Source organism: Oratosquilla oratoria, chromosome 5, assembly GCF_046742065.1.
Source record: "Oratosquilla oratoria isolate Oo_2021 chromosome 5, ASM4674206v1, whole genome shotgun sequence".
Lineage (NCBI taxonomy): Eukaryota > Metazoa > Arthropoda > Malacostraca > Stomatopoda > Squillidae > Oratosquilla > Oratosquilla oratoria.
The window spans coordinates 36,807,530-36,818,645 of record NC_134781.1 but is presented as its reverse complement, the minus strand read 5'-3'; positions in this window follow the sequence as shown (position 1 = coordinate 36,818,645).

Below are 11,116 nucleotides of genomic sequence, written 5' to 3'. Positions count from 1 at the left end.
TTTTCCACCCCTGTTCTCCCCCTCACCTCCTCATGTCTCACTCTATCTAGCCTAGTAACCCCTATCATACTTTTCAGACATTTAATCCCAAACACATTCAAACTCCTTCTCTCTTCCTCTCTTATATTCCATGTTTCTGCCCCGTGCAGTGCTGTTGGCACAATCACTCCTTCATGTAACCTTCTCTTAGCATCCATTCCTAGATGTCTATTTCTCATTACACCTCCACCCCCACTCCTCCCTTTCCTGCCACATTCGCACCCAAGTATCTGAAACTATCCACTTCCTCCAGTCTCTCACCCTTAATGCTCACTTCCAGTCTGCTGTCACTCTCTCCTCTTGTACACCTCATCACCTTACTTTTTCCCACATTTATCTTCAGCTTCTTTCTTTCACACACCTTCTCAAACTCTGTCACTAACTTCCTCAATCCCTCCTCTGATCCTGCTATAAGTGCAGTGACGTCAGCAAACAACAACTGGCTTATTTCCCACTTTTCTCCATTTTCTTTAACCATCTCCAACCCATGACCCACTACCTTTGCATTCAGCACCCCATCCATGTATAGATTGAACAGCCAGGGCGACATAACACATCCCTGACGAAGTCCCACATTTACCTCAAACCATTCACTCTCTCCATTTCTAATCCTAACACAAGCTCTACTACTTTCGTAAAAACTCTTGACTACTTATCAGCTTTCCTCCTATCCCATATATCTGCATTACCTCCCACAGTGCCTTCCTGTCTACCCTGTCGTAAGCATTTTCCAAATCCATAAAAGCCCAAAAAACATCCTTACCTTTTCCTATAGCTTTCTCACATATCTGTCTTACCACAAAAATATAATCCACACAACCCCTACCTGTCCTAAAACCACACTGTTCCTCACCAATTACTCCCTCTGTTCCTCTCCTAATCCTCTCAATCAAGACCCTTCCATAAGCTTTCCCAACTACACTCAACAAGCTGATCCCTCTGAAACTATACAGGCACTCCTCTAGTCCACCGGCACTCTACCCTCTCTTAAACAAACATTAAATAACCTCACCAGCCAGTCCACCATAACTGTACATCCTTCAGACATTCTGCATGGCATCCATCCAACCCAGGTGCTTTACCTGTTCTCATCATCTTAACAGCTGTTTCACTTCATCTTTCCCTATTTCTCCTCCAATTTCCTTATTCATCACTAATTTTCTTAGCGTTTCCCACTGTAACTACCTTTCCCTCCCAATCCTCCTTCACATTTAGCAACTCCCTAAAATACTCTGCCGACCTTCCTCTCACTGCCTTCTCTTCCATTATCATCTCTCTATCTGCACCTTTTACCTTTTCTTCTCTACTTGATTCGCCTCCTCTTCCCCTTTTAATTTCTTTCCAAAACATCTTTTTATTGCTTTCAAAATTTTCTGTCATAATCTTATCCCGTTTCACATCTGCTTTCCTCTTTTCTTCCTTTATCTTATGCTTAACTTTCCTTCTCTTTACTGTGTACCTCTCATACGATTCTCTCGTCCTCATTTGTAGCCAATCTATGAATGCCTGCTTCTTCTCTTCTACACCTTTCTTTGCTTCCTCATCCCACCACTCACTACCCTTCCTTCTATTTCCTCTCGTCCTTCTTGTTCCACACACCATCTTTGCACACCTTATGACTCCCTCCTTGAACCATCCCCATTCCTCCTCCACTCCTAGTTCTACTCTATCCTTCACTCCCTCCCACTCCTCTTTCAGCTTCTTCTTATACTCCTTCTCCTTTTCTTTCTCATTTAAGTAGTTCACTCTAAGTACCTCCCTACCTTCTGCCCTTTTCCTCTTTCTCCACTCTCAATTTACCTTCCACCATAAAATGATCTGATATTCCCCCACTCTCTCCACTTAGAACATGTACATCCTTAACTCTTCCTACTATACTCCTGGTCACCACTATATAGTGCATTAAAGCTCTATCTACCACCCTTCCATCCACCACCCTCTCCCATGTGTACTTATGCTTGACTTTCTTCTGAAGCACTGTATTTGCTATCATCAACTCTTTTTCGAAACATATCTCCGCCATCATTTCTCCACTACGATTTTTACCTGGAACTCCATACTTCCCAATCACTCCGTCTATTGGTTCGTTTCCTACCCTAGCATTAAGGTCTCCCAATACAACTACATCGACATTTCTTCCTAATCTCTCTATGCACTCATTTAAATCTACCCAAAAAGCCTCCCTTTCCTCTCCGCTCTTCTCACTACCAGGCCCATACGCACTTACAAAAACCCACATCTCCCTTCCCAGCTTCACCTTCATCCACATCAACCTTGATGAAACCTCCTCCACTCCACTACACGCTTACTTATCTCTTCACTTACTAGTATAGCCACCCCTTCTCTCCCTCGTCCCCTCTTCACTCCTGAGTACCTCCCAGCTACACTCCCAAACTCACAGTTGCCCTTCACTTTCATTTTAGTTTCACCCAAAGCCAGCACATTTATCTTTCTACTCGTAAACATGATGCCTATCTCTTCCCTTTTACTCTCATCTGTACCACATCGACGCACATTAAAAGACCCAAACCTTAGGGTACTGGTTGGAAAACTCACAGACCCTCTTATACCTTTACTTTTTTTTTAGGTAACAGGACTCCTAATCCCATCCCCCTGTCCCGTTTTTTTTTTTTTCGCCTCTTCCGACTCAAGTGGAAAGACTTGGTGGTAGCATTGTCTTCCCCCACCACAGGGTCGGCGAAAAAAAGAAATGAATATTAAAGAAAAAAAAAATGGTACAGGGCAGTAACAAGGGGTTGGGGGACAGCATAACGACTCCCTAGACACATGCCATAAAAATCAGAGACATACATCAACAACAATGATAAAAAATAGCTAACAAACTTCTTAGCTTTTTAGCTGGTAGATATTGCAGAATAACCCAGGACAACCAAAATTTATGGGCCTAAAAGAAGGTGCAATGGAGTTCAAGGCAGTACTCTCACCTGCATTATTCAACCTCTTCACAAGTCATCTCACAACACCTACTCCATTGTTGAGATGACTAAACTGGGCCTTTCTATGAAATGTTAAAAGTTATGGGTATGTAAACGCTTAGAAAAGCACTTAACTGTTTATTGTTCTTCAAAGGCACAATACACATGACAAATCAGTTTATGTTCAGACAAAAAACATACACATCAAACTCTCCACACCGTGGCTTCACCATGACTAACCTGCAATGGCGTAGCATCTCCCTTAGCGCGGGAAATCTCTCAGGCTTATTTGTCAAAATGCATACCCATGTATTCCTAGAAGCATCATCTATGAAGGTCAGAAAGTAATTGCCATTACCCAAAGAAGCTTACCACATACATCAGTATGTATTAATTCAAACAATTTTCTATTTCCGTCCTTCAGTGATGATCGAAATGGTTGTCTATGATTCTTACCATCAACGCAGCTTTCACAAAAAATAGAGTCACTTCTAAGAGAACTGTTGACACCATTTATCAAATCTTTCTTAACTAATTTACAAAGATCATCAATGCCAAGGTGGCCTAACCTGCGATGCCATAACATCTCTTTTGACTGCGCAACAAGTGCAGAATTGGAGACAGAGTCAAGTGTTGTTGCAGCTGCAATATCACTAACACATTCTAGAAAATACAAATTCCCTACTAAATTTGCAACAGCCAACAACTCATTTTCTTGGTTGAAAATTTCACATTAACTTTTATGGAAATTTACCGTTTTATTATGTTTAACCATCTTAGGTACTGACATCAAATTATAAGTTAAATCAGGAATGAAGAGAACATCTTTTACAGTACAATTACTTATTTCATCATTAGGTAGTTTCAATCTAATGCAAACATCACCTACCCCTACTAAATTTGCAACAGCCAACAACTCATTTTCTTGGTTGAAAATTTCACATTTACTTTCATGGAAATTTACAGTTTTATTATTGTGGCGAAATTGCATGTATGAATGTTGCATAGTGTGCCTGGACGGTTGGTATGCGTGTAAGTGATGCGTGATGTCGGAGAGTCGAAGCAAAAGCAAGGGGGTATGTAGCGAGGGTATGATGGGGGGACGCCAGGGGGGGGTCCCGGCGTCGCCTGCCATACCCCGAATAGCAGTAGAGTAAGCCTAGCATTGGTGTTGAACACACGTGTAAAATCCTCATGTTCGCTAAGCAGAATAAACAAGAGAAGACTGAACTCCTGCCTTTCCCTGATCCGGACAATTGTAGGCATGAACTTGTCTTTAACTCGTGATTCCATGATCACGGCCCACGAGAAAGAGAAAAAGGTGAGTTAATGTACATGCGAATACGTAACATTATGTTTAACCATCTTAGGTACTGACATCAAATTATAAGTTAAATCAGGAATTAAGAGAACATCTTTTACAGTACAATTACTTATTTCATCATTAGGTAGTTTCAATCTAATGCAAACATCACCTACCCCATAAGCTTTCAAAGCTCTACCATCTCCTACTTCAACAAACAGGGCTGAGAGCGAAGGACCACAGGAGGGAAGGTCCGGGGTGAGGGCTCAAGTGTTGTGGGCTGAGTGCGAAGGGCCACTTGAAGCTTGGATATGTTGTGCACAAGGCCACTTGCTGGAGAACTGACTGTCTCAGCAAGGCGCCGTCCTTTTAAAGGAGGCTGGCGGCTCAGAGAGGTCCCAGGAGAGCTTTCCCAAGTTTCTGATTGACTGCTGGCTAGGGCTGGTCGAGACGTCTTGCTAACTTCGGCGAGTATATAAGCCTATCTCGAGTTGTGTGACGGCAGAGAAAGGATAATTCTGATGGAAAGCGGACCTACGCTGGAACGTCTCCTCACACCGGATACGCCTTTTTTACCGTCAATTACCATAGACTGATTGCCGTGGCAAACCATATGAAAACAAACGAAATACTCCTATCCGAGGCAATTCCCCCTTCTCGTGGAATCTCACTCTGGCAGGATTATATTCCTATATAACTCTCTTGTACGATCGGTATAACCCATGAGGTCTTAAAACTTGCCTTTACAGCAAGAGAGGGGGAAACCCTTCAAGAAGCATTCCTCGGTCTCGCGCGTCTAAGCGCACTCGGACTTCGTATTCATTGATCGTTGCGAGCAAGATCTAAGGATATAAGGTCTAACCACTTCCGACCGAATTTCGAGGGAGTTGGCGCAGCGGGCCCGTGAACGTCACCTGGCTGTTCAAAGTGGGGTTCGCGGGTCCTATAGCTGTCAGTTGAAGCTGGTGCGTCGTTCGGGAATGTCGTTGCCTTCGCTCGCACCGCTCCACACAATTAGTTATATTCTGACAAATATTATATAAAATATATATATAAATATATATAAAATATTATAGTTCCTGTCTATATATATGAATATATAATATATATATATATATATATATATATATATATATATAATATATAAAATATTATAGTTCCTGTCTTCCTTGGCGTTTCACAGTTTTCTTCAGTGTTTCACAAAGAGAAAACGGACCCAGCCTAATGACGTCAGAAGCTGCGCACAATAATTCAAACGGTCTGACCTGTATATTTAGACCTTGGTTGCGAGATTGACATGTTTCGTGCGTTAAGCGACTTAGTGCCGACGCGCTCGTGAGCGCCCTCGCCCCCTCCCTCGAATTACTTACTTTTTTTCATAGAATTCGTATTGCGTTATCAGTCCCGCCATGGCGGCTGCTGATGACAAGACTGGCGTGCCTGGGAAAAAACGGCTCTGCGATCCAGGGTCAGAGCCTTCATCCGACGATGAAACTGCCGTGGTGGTGGCCCCTCCTCGAAGTAAGGATGGCAAGCTCCAGGGTTTCAAGGTACCCCCTCCGAGCTACGACACGGCGTTTGAAGTTGTACAAGCTTTGGAGAAAGGCCCCCTCCGCGGCAAGCTTGTGTCCCTCCGACCCCTCAGCGATGGTAACTTGCTTTTGATGCCGAGCAGCTACCAACTCGTTGAGGAGCTGGAGGCGATAATATCGTTGGATGGCAAGCCTGTGACCCTACAGCGCTTGAATCCCGAGGACAAGCGGGACAGACTCGTAGTGCACAACTACCCAACCACCTACATGACTGAAGCCATAGAAGACCACTGTCAGGTGGTTGGGGCTACGAGGATGTGCCGCTGTGAGAAGACGCCCACGCGCCAAGTCTTGATCACCATTAAAGATAAACCCTTCAACAAAATTAACCTGGGGATATATGGCACGTATCAAGGTAAAACGAATACTATAAGGTACATTAGCGGGGGGGTGAGGGAGAGCCAGAAAACCTCTCCACTGCGCAGGTAGATGATGACGTCAACGGAAATATCGAGACCAAGGTTCCGCGGGTCGAGAGCTGTCAGTCACTCACACACCAGTGTGTGGAGCGAAGCTCCATCTTCTGATTAAAGGGGTAGCTAAGGCAGACAAATAACACATAAAAATGCCAACAGTTTATATAGTGCAGAATTGCAATGCCGTTAGACTGAAAGGTGATAAAAATATACATTTCTTTTCACTATCCAAAGATAAAGAACTTAGAAAGAAATGGATTTAATTATTTGGTACACACAATACTCGGTCATCCGGATATGTATGCAGCCGTCATTTTGAAAGTAACTATTTATTAGCAACATTTCCTGAAATTTTCATTCAATTGTAAATAAACAGACTAAAGAATCCGGTTAAAATATAACTCAGCTTGGTGGAGATGAAGGTCTACATATAAAATCCACGCAAATCCAAAATGTAATATAATAAAAACCATATGATACTTTTACGTGTCATTACTTCTTAGTTTATGTTCAGCTAGTCGGTGTGTATCAACAGTATAATATCTTCCTCGTCTACCTGATCAACATATAAATTGACATGTCATCCCATCTAATAACTCGTCATATTAATATAATCCACCTAATGTGAAAGCATGAAAAACATTTTTATAACTTTTCTGGCGGTCATATCTCAGACACTGATAATTTGAGGATAAGAAAGTGATACTGAGTAATTTCAGTATTATGTGAACATTATAGTGTAATTTTAAAGTTTACCCTACATACAGATGGTTTTCTTTAAAGTTTACATTTTCTTTCACCTCTCACTCTCCCCCCTCTAGATTTCCTATGACGTCACGGTGGAGGTGCGCGGAGGGGGGTGCTCAACGTACCTTATAGTATTCGTTTTACCTTGGCACGTATGACGTACGAACGCTATGGTCACCACCAGGCACGGTGCACAACTAAACAACCCAAATGCGGCATTTGCAGCATGTCTCATGTCATCGAGACTTGCCTTAACAAGTTCAAGGCTGGCACTGAGACTGTTGCAAAGTGCCCCAATTGTGGAAAAAAGCACCACGCATGGTATGCCAACTGCTCTGTACGTAAGGCACAAGTCATTGTCTGTCGGGAGAGGACAGAGAAGCAACAGGACTTCATACCTACCCCCCAGGTACATATGTATGGGGCAGCAGGAAGCACTCTCCCACAGAAACAAAGACACCTGCACATAGTGCTCCTAATTTGAACAATGAGGAGCACTTTTCCACACTTCCGAACACAGACCTCAAACAAACCCCTACTCCTACAAAACCAGATCCTAAAAAAAAAAAAAAAAAAAAAAAAAAAACTACGCCCCCGGCACCGACCCTACGAGCACACGAACGGCAGTCCCCTCCCCTTCCATATCCGTCTGATGTCATCCTCCTGCGGGAAGATGACATAACACTGATTGTGCCTGGTGTCGTCGCTGGAATTACCAGTACTCTGGGGGAACGTGATCCAGAGAAGACATTAGAGATGATGGAGAGGGCTGTCACGAATGTGCTCAACCGGGTGGCCGGTGTGGAACGCGGTGACGTAGTGAGGCAAGGTAATACATAAGAGATCGAATAACCATGAGGGACCAGATGTCCGTGATGGGGCGAATGTCAATGAGACATTGAATGACAATGAAGGACCAAATGTCAATATAGAGCAAGGTGACAGTAAAGAGCAAAATTATAACGTAAGGCATAATGTTGAAATAAACGTGTCAAAAAGAAATGATCACGAGTTTCTTAATGCCATGTACTTTAATGCTCGTAGTATTAGGAATAAATTCCAATGAATACAAGCGTATGTCAGAGGTGAAAATCTCGATTTGATAGGAATAGCCGAGACATGGTTAAATGGTAAAGAGTTTGAAGCTGAATTAGATATTGAGGGATTTAAACACTTTCATCAAGATAGAAACCACAAGAAAGGTGGGGGTGTTCTGTTATACGTTAAAAGCAATGTCCATGCCTGTGTTTTAGAGAAAGTAAAACAGGATGTATATGATAGTTTGTGTGTAGAATTAACCCTAACAAATGGACAAAAACTAATGTAGGTGTAATATATAGGCCAAAAACATTATCATCAGCAGACGACAAATTGTTGTTTCAAGAACAATCTAGTTTCTGCAACCGGGACTTCTTGATAATGGGGGATTTAATTTTTACTGACATTGATTGGATGACCCTTGAACATGGTCATATAGGTAGTCGCTTGATAGATTTTCTCGGTGCCAATTAATTAGTTCATCACGTAAAAGATCCCACAAGACAAGGAAACTTATTCGAGCTATTGATCACTAGCCGTGAAAGCATGATAACCGATGCAGAAGTTGGTGAAACTATTGCAAATAGTGATCACAATTTAGTTAGATTCAAACTACTAATTTTTTTTAGAATAGATACTTGTATATCTAAAATACCCGATTTTAGTAAAGCTCAGTTCATAGGACTACGTCAGGAGCTTCAGCTTACAGATTGGGAAGCAAAATTAAGCGAAAGACCTGTAGATCAGATGTGGGAAATATTTCAAAATACGCTTACTAAGATGATTCATACTTACATCCCGTTTAAAGACAGACGCCCCCTAAATCAGGCTCGCCCAAAATGGCTCGACAAAGAAACTGAAAAAAGTATTGCTAAAAAGAGACAGGCTTATAAGAAATACAAGTGCTCGGATGCACCTAATGACTATGAAACTTATGTATCAATACAGAGAGATTTAAAAAAAGACAACAAGAAAAAGAAAACGACAATACGAAATGAACATCGCTGATAAATCCAAAGAGAATCCCAAAGAATTCTATAGTTACATTAGAGATAAAAAGGTTGTTGGGAATCACATTGGTCCACTACTATCTGCTGACGGTCAACTTGAATATTCATATGAAGGAATGTATAATATCTTAAACAATTATTTTAGCTCAGTATTCGTAAACGAAACACCTCAAAGTGAATTCCAAACTGAAACCTGTGAAAAGTCTAGGGTGAACTTACTACGGTAAATATAACAAAAGAAAAAATTAAAAGGTGTATAGAGAAACTCAAAATTAATAAAACACCAGGACCTGACGGTTGGCATCCAAGAATCTTAAAGGAAATGAAAAATGAGATTGTTGTTCCATTAGAAATCATAAGAAAAAAAAAAATCCATCATATCCGGAGATGTCCCAAGAGAATGGAAGCTAGCTAACGTTACTCCCATGCTCAAAAAAGGTGACAAAAAGAAACCAAATAACTACAGGCCTATAAGCTTGACTTCAATTGTAGGAAAAATTATGGAAACTATCATCAGAGATGCTATCGAACATCATTTAGAAAGTAACTGTTTGATAAATGATAGCCAGCATGGATTCAGACGTACACGTTCTTGCGTGACTAACTTACTCGAATTCTACAACACAGTCACCTCGAGCTATGACAAAAGAACCAATATAGATTTAATAATAATTAGACTTTGCAAAAGCTTTTGATACCGTCCCTCACGAAAGACTACTTACTAAATTAGCTTCACACGGAGTAAGTGGTAGCCTATTAAGTTGGACTAGAAATGGGTTGAATGATCGAAAACAGAGAGTTGTTTTAAATGGGAAAACTTCTAGATGGAAAAATGATACGAGTGGAGTTCCTCAAGGTTCTGTTCTTGGGCCACTTTTATTCATAGTATATATAAATGATATAGACCATGGACTAAAATCTATTGTCTCCAAATTTGCTCATGATACAAAACTGTGCGGAGTGGCAAATGATCACTTAAATCAATTAGATATTCAAGAAGATTAAGATAAATTACAGCAATGGTCAGAAAAGTGGCTAATGAAATTTAACACAAGTAAATGCAAGGTTATGAACGTGGGTAAAAATAACAGTAAGTACGATTACAAGTTATTTGGAAATTCGTTAACAAAATTGGATAGTGAGAAGGATCTCGGCGTAATTATCAGTAACGATCTCAAACCATCTAAACAGTGTATTTCAGCCTCTGAGAAAGCAAATAAGATTCTAGGACTGAATGCGCGATCTTTTGACTTCAAAAGTCCATCATTCATTAACAAGCTATATAAATCGTCAGTTCGTCCACATTTGGAATATATGCTGTTTCCGTATGGTCACCGAATCTCATTAAAGACATTGACAGATTGGAAAAATTAAAGTACAACGGCGAGCCGCAAAACTTATTCCAAATATAAAAAATAAATCATACGAAAATCAACTAAAACATATGAATCTGTTTTCCCTAAAAAAAACGTAGACTCAGAGGTGACTTGATACAGGTATTGAAGATTCTAAAGGGAATTGACAACATCAAAAGTGACAAAAGTTTTACATTGAATGAGAATCCGACAAGAAATAACGGTCTCAAACTGTCAGGAATTAGATTTAATTTGGAAGTGGGTAGAAACAACTTCGCCAACCGTGTAGTTAATGAATGGAATAAACTTCCTGTACAAGCAGTGCAATATAGTTCAGTTCGAAGCTTTAAGAGTCGATTAGATAAACATCTAAGCAAGATGCTGTAATAACTGCCATTTATTCTATATTATTTGTTTATTTGTTTGTTATTATTTGTCTGTTTATTTACTATCTGCTTGATTTTCAATTATTATTAGTTGACGCAAATTCCTGGACAGTGGAAGAAGGTGGTAGATGAGGTGGTGTGGGTAACACGTACCTTAACCCATTAAACTCCGATGACAAGATTCTTTGTCATTTGGTCAAATAAAACAAAAAATCATAAAACACCAAAATGTTTGATCAAACATTTTGGTGTTTTATGATTTTTTGTTTTATTTGACCAAATGACAAAGAATCT